Source organism: Dipodomys spectabilis, unplaced genomic scaffold (assembly GCF_019054845.1).
Source record: "Dipodomys spectabilis isolate Male_0828 unplaced genomic scaffold, ASM1905484v1 ptg000062l, whole genome shotgun sequence".
NCBI lineage: Eukaryota > Metazoa > Chordata > Mammalia > Rodentia > Heteromyidae > Dipodomys > Dipodomys spectabilis.
This window is the reverse complement of record NW_024870739.1, coordinates 461,522-472,737: the sequence shown is the minus strand read 5'-3', so window position 1 is coordinate 472,737 and position 11,216 is coordinate 461,522.

The following is an 11,216-nucleotide window of genomic DNA, read 5'->3' as shown; positions in this document are numbered from 1 at the left end:
TGAATAGAGAGAAGTGCCAGGCCAGCTTGGGCACATAGCAAAACCCTGTCTCAAGAAAACAAAGCAAAGCCAGGTGCTGGTGGCTCATGCCTGTGATCCTAGGCAGTCAGGAGGCTGAGATCTGAGGATCACGGTTCAAAGCCAGCCTAAGCAGGAAAGTCTGTGAGACTCTTACCTCCAAAAACTATTCAGAAAAAGCTGGAGGTGGCGCTGTGGCTCAAGTGGTAGGGCACTAGCCTTGAGCACCAAAGTTCAAGGACAGTGCCCAGGCCCTGAGTTCAAGCCCCAGGACTGGCAAAGCAAAATGCCAGGAACTGGTGGCTCACACCTGTAATCCTAGCTACTCAAGAAGCTGAGATCTGAGGAGTGCAGTTAGAAGCCAGTCCAGGCAGGAAAGTCCATGATACTGTTTATCTCCAGTTAACTAGCCAAAAGCCAAAAAATGGAGCTTTGGTTCAAGTGGTAGAATACCAGCCTTGTGCAAAAAAAGCTATAGGACAGCGACCAGCCCCTAAGTCCATGCCCTCGGTCACTGCATTTTAACTGATAAAAGGGAATCTTTGAGTCAACAATATTTGAGCATCTGCTGTAAGACAGGTAACAAGGGAGCTACACAAATAAATATAAATATGGTCTTTGCTCTCAGGCGGGGGGAACTTCATGGGACAGTCTGGTAGGGTAAGCAAGATAGGTACATAAGTACACTGTATAAAACAAGAGCTGTCTGGGTGCTAGTGATTTTTTGCCTATAATCCTAACTACTCAAGAAGCTGAGATCTGAGAATCACAGTTTAGAGCCAACCAAGGCAAACAAACCCAAGAGATTTTTATCTCCAGATAACCAGCTAAAAGCCAGATATGAAGGAGTAAGCCAAGTGGTAGAGCACCAGCTGTGACCAAAGAAAGCTATACAAGGCCCTGAGTTCAAGCCCTAGTATCAACAACAACAACAACAAAAGCCAGGTGCTGGTGCCTCATGCTTGTAATCCTGGCTACTCAGAAGACTAAAATGTGAGGATCTTGGTGTGAAGCCAGCTCAGAGTGGGGTGGGGGTGGTGCAGAAAATTCCACAGGACTCTTATCACACACACTTATCAGTCTTGAGCAAAAATGCTAAGGGACATCATGAGTCAAGTCCCAGTACAGACACCTTCCCTCCCCCTCTTCTCTCCCCCCCCCCAAGTCAGCCAACAGTCAGCTTCCTAGGGGCAGTGTATGAATTCCTTCTATGGTAGTTCACAGGAGGCAGGAGGGAGCCTGTGCCACAGCCAGGGAAGAAGACAGACGCCTTCAGTCAGGAAGTGGTGTCTGAGATGGATCCAGAAGCAGGGCAACACATTGACCAGGAGGTAGCTGGAGAAGAAGTCATTTAAGGCTCAGGAGGGACTGACAAGCCAGGGAGGGAGATCATTTTCTTTTCTTTTCTTTCTTTCTTTTTTTTTTTTTTGGTCTGTCGTGGGGCTTGAACTCTAGTCCCTCAGCTCTTCGGCTCAAGGTGAGCGCTTTACCACTTGAGCCACAGTGCCACTTTCGGCCTTTTCTGTTTATGTGATGCTTCTTAGCACCCAGGGCCTCATGCATGTGAGGCAAGCACTCTATCACTGAGCCACCTTCCCAGCCCTGGTAAATGATTTTCTTATGGACTGAATCTCAGGTTAAGGCCAGAACTCCAGGGTGGAATACACAGGCTTCCTCCTCTACGCTTCACCCTTTTCTCTCCTGGTTAGCCAGAACCCTGGCTTCTTTGTGACTTTTATGGGTTATCATCATATCAGGACTTCCCCAAGGCGCCTTTCCAGGCTAGCTCCTTCTGCAGGGAGTACGCATCTAGCTCTGGCTAGCTGCCCAGAAGTTGAGTCACAGCCTCAGTCTCCCCATCATGTAGCTCTTCTGGCATGTCTAGATCCACCTTGAGAGGTGGGTCCATGAAGGAAAAGCGGGGTCAGAGTCAAAGGGTGCAGAAGATCCATTTGTTAAATCACGGAGTCCAAAGTCAAGATGACAATCCATCACAAAATATCTCACTACATTATCATGTGGTAGCAACAGAACTGTGTTTTGGCTAAGCTTGAAAAGAAAGGGAGCCGGGCACCAGTGGTTCACACCTGTAATCTTCGCTACTCAGGAGACTGAGATATCTGAGGATCACGGTTTGGCTTTTGGAGAACATTTAATCCATTATCTGATTGTATTTACTTTAAAACATATTTATGGAGGTCCCACTGCATAGAAAGCATTTTCTCTGTATTTTGAGTAACACAAAGGAGTGTGTGTGTGTCTGTGTCTGTGTCTGTGTGTACAGAAAACTCCAATCAAGGGCTGGGAAGGTGGCTCAGTGGTAGAGCGCTTGCCTTGCATTCATGAGGCCCTGGGTTTGATTCCTCAGCACCACATAAGCAAAAAGAAAAAAGCCGGAAGTGGCGCTGTGGCTCAAGTGGTAGAGCGCTAGTCTTGAGCTGAAGAGCTGAGGGACAGCGCCCAGGCCCAGAGTTCAGGCCCCACAACTGGACCAAAAAAAAAAAAAGAAAAGAAAACTCCAATCAAGCTGGGCGTCAGTGGCTCGAGTCTATAATGCTAACTACTCAGGAGGCTGAGACCTGAGGATCACGGTTCAAAGCCAATCCAGGTAGGAAAAGTCCATGAAACTCTTATCTCCAATAAACCACCAGAAAACCGGAAGAGATGCTGTGGCTCAAGTGGTAGAGTGCTAGCCTTGAGCTGAAGAGCTGAGGGACAGCGCCCAGACCCAGAGTTCAGGCCCCACAACTGAAAAAAATAAATAAATAAAAAATAAATGTTCTCCAAACTTTTTCCAAGCCTTGAAAGTTTATTTTTCTGCTCAGGAGACCTCTGAAATTTGAGTTCCAACTATTTCATTTTTTTCTCTTTCATTTTTAAATTTTTCTTTTGTACTAGTCATAGGGCTTGAACTCAGGGCTTTAGCTTTCTCAATCAAGGCTAGTACTCCCACTTGAGCCGCAGCTCCACTTTGACTTTTTGCTGGCTAATAAGAGATAAGACACTAAAGGATTTTTCTGCCTGCAGCTGGCTTTGAACCACGATCCTCAGATCTCAGCCTCCTGAATAGTTAGGATTAGAGGTGTGAGCTACCAGCACCCAGCTTGTTGCAATGTTTAACAACCTTGTCATGTGAGAGGACTGTGAACTCCTACCTTGATTGAGAATGGCCTATGTTACATAGACCCTGTCTAAAAAATAAATGTACAAGCCATACATGGTGGCTCACACCTGTAATCCTAGCAGAAAAGTCCCCAAGGGACTCTTATCTCCAATTAACCACTCAAAAACTGGAAGTGGCGCTGTGGTCCAAAGGGGTAGAGCACTAGCCTTGAGCACAAAGAGGCTCAGTGACAGCGCCTAGGCCCTGAGTTAAAGCCCCACAACTGACAAAAATGTACGACCCTCCCCCACCCAACCCAATAATAACCAATAATAATTTTTTTTTTCCAGTCCTGGGGTTTGACCTTTGGGCCTGGGCACTGTCCCTCAGCTCTTCAGCTCAAGGCTTGAACTCAAGATCTGACTCTCTGACTCTCACTGGGTTTTTTTTCTGCTCACAGATGGCAATCAAAGCTGAACCATTATAGACTGTGATAGACAATTTGCTCCAGGAAAGTTAGAATGAACTTGTGACTTTAAATGAGCATCATTATTCACAATACTGTGAAATTCGGGAAGTTATGTAATCACTTAATCACAATTAAAAAAAAAAAGCTGAACGATGCCTTCTGTCTGGCTTTTTTTTGTCGGTCATGGGGTTTGAACTCTGGGCCTGGGCGCTGTCCCCCAGCTCTTCAGCTCAAGGCTAGCGCTCTATCTCTTGACCCATAGTGCCATTTCTGGCCTTTTCTGCTTATGTGATGTTTAGGAATTGAACCCAGGGCCTCATGCATGCAAGGCAACCACTCTACCACTGAGCTACCTTCCCAGCCCCAGGTCCAGCTTTTTTGCTGGTTAACTGGAGATAGAATCTCTTGGACTTTTCTGCCTGGGCTGGCTTCCAACCACAATCCTCAGATCTCAGCCTCTTAAATAGCTAGGATTACAGGCATGAGCCACCAATGCACAGCTTCAGTACTGTCTTTTAACAAAAATGCCACCACAGCCCAGTGCCGGCGGCTCACACCTGTAATCCTAGCTACTCAAGAGGCTGAGATCTGAGGATTGTGGTTCAAAGCCAGCCCTGGCAGGAAAGTCTGTGTGACTCTCATCTCCAATAAACCAGCAGAAAACTGGAAGTGGCGCTGTGGCTCAAGTGGTAGAACACTTGCCTTGAGCTGAAGAGCTGAACAACAGCGTCCAAGGCCAGAGTAAAAGCCCCACGACCGACAAAAAAAAAAAAATCAAAAACAAAGAATGCTACCACAAAAATGAGTACAGTAGGCTATAGGCATGGCCTAGGAAGTGTGAGGCCTGAGTTCAAACCCCAGTACGGCCAATAAAGAAAAAAAATTGTGGTGGTAAAAGAAACAACAACAACAAAAAGCAACCACATACAGTAAGGGACATGGCTGTGGTTCAATGAAACAATATTTACATAGGGTAAGTTTATACTATATAGTAATAGTGTGATGGTTTTTGGTTTCCATATAATACTGTGATAATTCTCGGTTTCCATATAATTTTCCATGTATCTTCTGATATTTTCTCCAACCATTGATAAATATAAAAACCCACTCTTAGCTCACCTACCAGTCAAAAGCAAGTGTGGGTCAGAGAGCTCTCCAGATGGACAATGGGCAGAGAACAAGAATGAAACATCAGTTAAGGCCTCAGCCATATTTAGCTATTGGAATCTGGTAAAAAGAGCAACCAGCTGGAAATCCGAAAGCAGGGTTCTGGCCTTAGCCACTTAGATTTGCTAGGCTCAGTTTTCCTCTGAATATAAAAATTCTGATAGTGTTTCCAACCTTGTGAACAATGAACAGACGTTATTGTGGATTTCAGAATCCATTGAAAACCTTACCAAAAAAAAAGTAAAATCACAAAATCTAGTAATTTGTACACACACATATATTCCTGATGTACAACTGGATTGGAATATATGTTGCAGTGCCTCTTAATACTGGCTATTTGGGCTGGGAAGGTGGCTCAGTGGTAGAGCTTGCCTTGCATGCCTGAGGCCCTGAGGCCCTGGGTTCGATTCCTCAACACCACATAAGAAAAAAGCCGGAAGTGGCGCTGTAGCTCAAGTGGTAGAGCACTAGCCTTGAGCTGAAGAGCTGAGGGACAGTGCCCAGGCCCAGAGTTCAGGCCCCACGACCGGACCAAAAAAAAAAAAAAAAAAAAAATACTGGCTATTTGATGTAAGATTGTTAAAACACCCACGTTTGAACAGACTTCCAAAAATCCTGTTTCCTGATCATCCCTTGTCCACTCATAACAGTGCCAAGGGCTTGATATAAGCGGTTATTCAATAGACATTTGTTGAACAAACATTTTAGGATCTATTTTCAGGAGATAGTAATTGATACTTGGGGGAGGGGTAAACATCCATTTTTTATTTCCTTCTACTTTTCTGTATTTGTCAAATTTCAAACAAAACAAGCTCCAATCCAAAATCTCCTCTAGGAAGGAAAAAGGTTTCTCTAAGCATCAGTCACTCCTTTGACAAAGTCCTAAGGTATAAATTTCCCCTTTCCTCTTCTCTGGGATTGCAAGAGTATCTGGGGGGGAGGAGAAATGCAACCGTAGGGAGTCAGGTCTTTCTTTTTGCAAAATGAAGAAGAAAGCTAGTCCTGGAGTAAGAACTCCCCACAGAAATCCTATCCTTCTCTCTCTCCTCCGTTCCTCTAACCTCATCCTTTCCTAGGTCTAACCCTGCAGAAAACGCGCCCAGCCTCACTTCTCGCAGGTCTGGGATTCTGCGCGGGCACTCTTGCACCGCCCAGAGACACGGTGCGCGGGATGCACTCAGCGGCGGGGGCGCGCACGGGCGCGCTTGCAAGGCTCTGTGAACACGCAAGCCTTAGAGGTTTCCCGGGAAACCTGCGCCTTTCTCCCCCTGGCGGACAACAGTGGGACAACACGCTTGGGGCAAAGTGGGGGATGGGAAGGAGATGCTAGTCATTGAGAGAAGTCTTTGAGCTGGAGAAAAACTATCCTTTAGGATTTGACCTCATTGTGTGTGTGTGTGTGTGTGTGTGTGTGTGTGTGTGTGTGTGTGTGTGTGTGTGTGTGTGTGTGCGCGCGCACTGGCACTGGCACTACGGCTGGAACTCAGGGCCTGGATAACAGTCCCTTAGTTTTTTCACTCAATACTGAGGTTCTAGCATTTGAGCCACACATTCACTTCTGGATTTGTTTTTTGAGGGTTTTTTAAATGGATAATTGGAGATAAGAGTCTCACTGAGTTTCTGTCTAGGTCTCTGGCTTCAAACCATGAACCTCAGATCTAAGCCAACGGAGGAACTAGGATCTATAGGCATAAGCCACCAGTGCCCAGCTTGACCTAATCTTAGGACACCTTTCCTCTTTCCCAAGGCTGTTCTTACAGTTCTGAGACCAGGAAAGGGAAAGACACCCATCTGTTAGCTTCTACTAATGAAACCAGTGAAATCATTTGGTACATGATGGGACACTTTTCTCATGTTTCAGCCACTACGTGCCTGTATTGATCATTTTGTGTAGCCCACAAACAATGTTATGAATACCCAAATGACCCTCGTCAGAAAAAGGTTCTCCATTCCTGAGTCTTCCCAACAGCTCCATGGATTTACTTCACATACTTGACAGAGGAGGAAACAGGCCCAGAGGAGGTGATTTACCCAGAATGCAAGATCTAGAGGAAGCTGGAGCCAGGCCCATGTGCTAAACAGTTTCCCCCCTCCCCCACCAGCTGAGGACAAAACTCAGGGCCTTGCGCTTACCAGGCAAGTGCTCTTCCACTGAACTAAATCCCCAACTCCCTCCACTGGTTCTGACAGCAGCCTCAACTGCTGATTGGCCTAGAACTTGAAAGGGAGCCGCTTCTTCAGCTGGGATGGCTCTGCAAGAACCTAGAACCACCCCCACAGCCATTTGTAAAGAAGCTTTCCATGAGGACTGAGGGCATAGCTCAAATGGTTAAGTATTTGCCTAACAAACACAAGGCTCTGAATTCAATTCCCAGTACCAAGGGAAATAATCAAATGAAAGCTTTAATGAGTTCACTGTAGAAGAGGAGAGTCACAGCCACTGGCCAGGGTCATCCATAACTATAAAGCTTGCCATGTGTTTTCAGGCCAGTTCCCCTGCCTGGGATAGCAAGAAAGATCCCAGCTTCAGCCTAGGAGCCACATGAGCTCAGAACAAGACATCCCCAGGTATCTGAAAATGCAGTCTTTCTGTAGGGATTAAGAGGTGAGGGAGAGCAGGAAAAGGAACTAGAGTGGAGGTGGAACTCTTTGTTGAAGCTGTGAGGGGCCCTGGAGGTTAACTTCAGCTCCTATGGTGGAATTGTTTAGGAATGAGGACAGCAGTTCATACAGCTCGCATCTGGTGACCAGATCTTGATGAAGCATCCCGTCCAGATGCCATGGTCTTCTGTGACATCCAGATGCCATGGTCTTCTGTGGACTCTCAACAGACAGAAGTGAGTAGCAGTGGTGAGAGTATGGTACTGCCTTTACCCAGAAAGGTGAGTGAGCACCCGCCGCCCACAGCCAGGGAAACAGATGTTAAAGAGGCAGTATAGAGTACCATCACACAGGGAAAGGGAAAGCCTACATGCCAAAGTGGGTTAAGTAGCACACTTAAAACCATCCTGCCAGCTGGGAGCCAGTGGCTCACACCTGTCATCCTAGCTACTCAGGAGGCTGAGATTTGAGGATTTCAGTTCAAAGCCAGCTTGGCTTTGAGGCTCTTATCGCCAATTAACCAATAGAAAAAAGGAAGTGGCACTGTGGCTCAAGTGTAGAGTTTTCATCTTGAGCTGAAGAGCTTAGGAACAGCTCCCAGGCCTAGAGTTCAAGACCCACAACTGACAAACAAAAACAAACAAAATAAAACCCATCCTGCCTTGTCACAGGATTTTCTACAATTCTACTGGCACAGGAAGAGGACCTAATTCATGCCCGTAATCTCATCTACCAGGGGGAGATCAAGAAAAAAAATGCTTGATATAGGGCCTGGGTACCTTGAGTTCAAGATTTTTGGTGGTTAATTGGAGATAACAGTTTCATGGACTTTCTGGCCCTGGCAGGCTTCAAACTAGGATCCTCAAATCTCAGCCTCCAAAGTAACTAGGATTACAGGCATGAGCCACCACTGCCTAAGTTCCTGCAACATGTTAGGATAATCAAGCTCTAAGGTCAGACCTGAATAAAAATGTGAGACTCTATTTGAAAATAAAATCTAAGAAGGGCTGGGAAGGTGGCTCAGTGCTAGAGCACTTGCCTTGTATGCATGAGGCCCTGGGTTCGATTCCTCAGCACCACATAAGCAGAAAAAGAAAAAAGCCAGAAGTAGCGCTGTGGCTCAACTGGTTAGAGTGCTAGCCTTGAGCTGAAGAGCTGAGGGACAGTGCCCAGGCCCACAGTTCAGGCCCCACGACCGGACCCCCCAAAAAAATAATCTAAGAATTATGGCTCAAGTAGGACAGCACCTACACAGCAAACACAAGGTGCTGAGTTCAAACACATTTTTTTGTTGTTGTTGGTGGTCATGGGGCTTGAACTTAGGGCCTGAGCACTGCCCTTGAGCTCTCTTGCTCAAGATTAGTACTCTATCACTTTTTTTTTTTTTGGTCGGTCGTGGGGCTTGAACTCTGGGCTTGGACGCTGTCCCTCAGCTCTTCAGCTCAAGGAGAGTGCTCTACCGCTTGAGCCACAGCACCACGTCTGGTTTTCTAGTGGTTTATTGGAGATGAGTCTCACGGACTTTTCATGCCTGGGCTGGCTTTGAACCATCATCATCAGATCTCAGCCTCCTCACTTGCTAGGATTACAGGCGTGAGCCACCAGCACCCAGACAAACTCCAGTTTTGTACATACAAAAAGACCCTAGTGACACCCAGAGTTCCAAAGACTCCATTTGAAAAGGAAGAGGAAGGTTCACAGAAGTGGCTGTGGGAAACTGTAGATCACTGGGGATGATAACTGACCATAGCCATGTGACAGTGGCTCAGGCCTGTAATCCTAGCTACTCAGGAGGCTGAGATCTGAGGATCACGGTTCAAAACCAGCTTACACAGACAAATTTCAAGATTCTTAAATCTTCAACTAACCCCCAAGAAGCCAGAAGTAGAGGTATGGATCAAGTGTCATAGTACCAGCTTAGAACAACAAACACTATGTATGAGCAGGAGGCCTAAGAGTTCAAGTCCCAGTAGTGGCATCAAAAGAAAAGAGAGAAGATAGGGAAAGAGTAGGGAGGAGGGGAAAGAGAAGGGAGGAGGGGAAAGAAGTCTGGGGAGAGGGGAGAAGGGAGAGGGGAAAGAGGAGGGGGAGGAGAAAAGTAGAGAAAAGGGGAGAAAGGGGAGGGGAGGGCAGAGGGGAAAGGGGAAGAACCTGAGGGGAAAGACCTACCCATGGCACAACTGAAGTCACATGACAATCATGGCATCAGGTAGCTGTGCCAAGAGGTTAAGGCAAGAGAACTGCACATTTAAGGACAACTTGGGCTATTCCAAAAGTCTCTATCTCAACAAGCTTTTTAGCCAGGCACCAGTGGCTCACACCTATAATCCTAGCTAGTCAGGAGGCTGAGATCTGAGGATTGCTGTTCAAAGCCAACCTGGGTAGGAAAGTCCATGAGACTCTTATCTCCAACTAACCACCAGAAAACCACAATGGTGCTATGGCTAAAAGGCAGAGCGCTAGGCTTAAGTAAAAAAGCTCAGGGACAGCTCCCATGTTGAGTTCAAGCCCATGACCAAAAAAACAAAAATAAAAAGGGAAAAGAACAGTTTTTCAGGCCAAAGCAAATTGGAAACTATTTATACAGAAAAACTACTTTTTAAAAAAAGTTTAAAAGTATTTCAAGATACAAAAATCTCAGGTAAAAGAACAAAAAGTCTAAATGAAAAAGCAAAGGAAAGAAGACTCCAAAGAGAAATGAAGACAAGCCAATGGGATTTCCAAGGAAACCAGAGTGAGATTGTAAAAATGCCAAACGGAGCCAGAAAACAGGCAGCTTGTCCTGGTGACTTCTCATGATTCAAGGAGGCTCACAAAACAGAGGCCCTCGCTTCCTCACAGGACAGTGCGGGAGAGACCAGAAGCTAACAGGCAGGCCTATGACATGCTTGAAAAGACCTAATAGAAGAAGGCAATCACAGGTTTCTAGAAGGAAAGGTGTGATCTGACCTCCTGGAGGGAGGTCTGGGCTTTCGTCAGGTTAGTTTGGGTTCAAACCTCTAACTTTTCTCTTTAAGAACTATGTACTTTGTAGTCAGGCATGGTAGAGCACACCAAGAATCTCAGTACTTGGGAGAATGAGGTTGGATGACTGCAAGTTGGGCTACAGAGCCAAGACCTGTCTTATAAACAAACAAAACAAAGTGGAGGGACAGAGTGAACAAAAGCAGCAGTGGTACTCTCTAGACACAGTGCTGAAAATGAACTATACAACTTGTGAGTGGGGACGGAAGGGAAAAACTGGGTGAGAGCAAGGGAAGGGGTGAAACTGTCCAAAAAGAAATGCACTCTTTACCTGACTTATGTAACTATAACCCTCTGCACATCACCTTTATAATAGCAATAAAAAAAATTTAAAAACAAAAAAACCTAGGCATGAACAAGACAGTATGTTGAAAACGAACTTTACAACTTCGCGGGGGGCGGGGGGTAAGGGGGGTGAGGGGGGGAGAAGGGAGGGAGGAGCTGGGGAGGTAGGGAGGAAAGGGATAGTAGGGGAAAAATAAAGGTGTAACTATGCTCTACAGGAAATGGACTCATTATCTTGCTCGTGTAACTGTAACCCCTCTGTACAGTATCTTTACAATATATATATATATACATATATCTATCTATATATATATATAAAGAAAAAAAATCCTAGGCACTTGGGTAACTCATAACCAAATCTCAATCAATCTGAAAAAATGGAAACAGAAGACCTCCTTTGCAGGGTTATTTAAAGAGCAAATGCACACAGAACACTGGCACATGGAGCCCATGAGATTAATGGGCGCTCCTCTGAATAAAATCTAAACAAGGTTTGTCCACATTCTTAAAGATTGACGTGGAAGGCTGAAGAAGTGGGTTTTTAAAAAG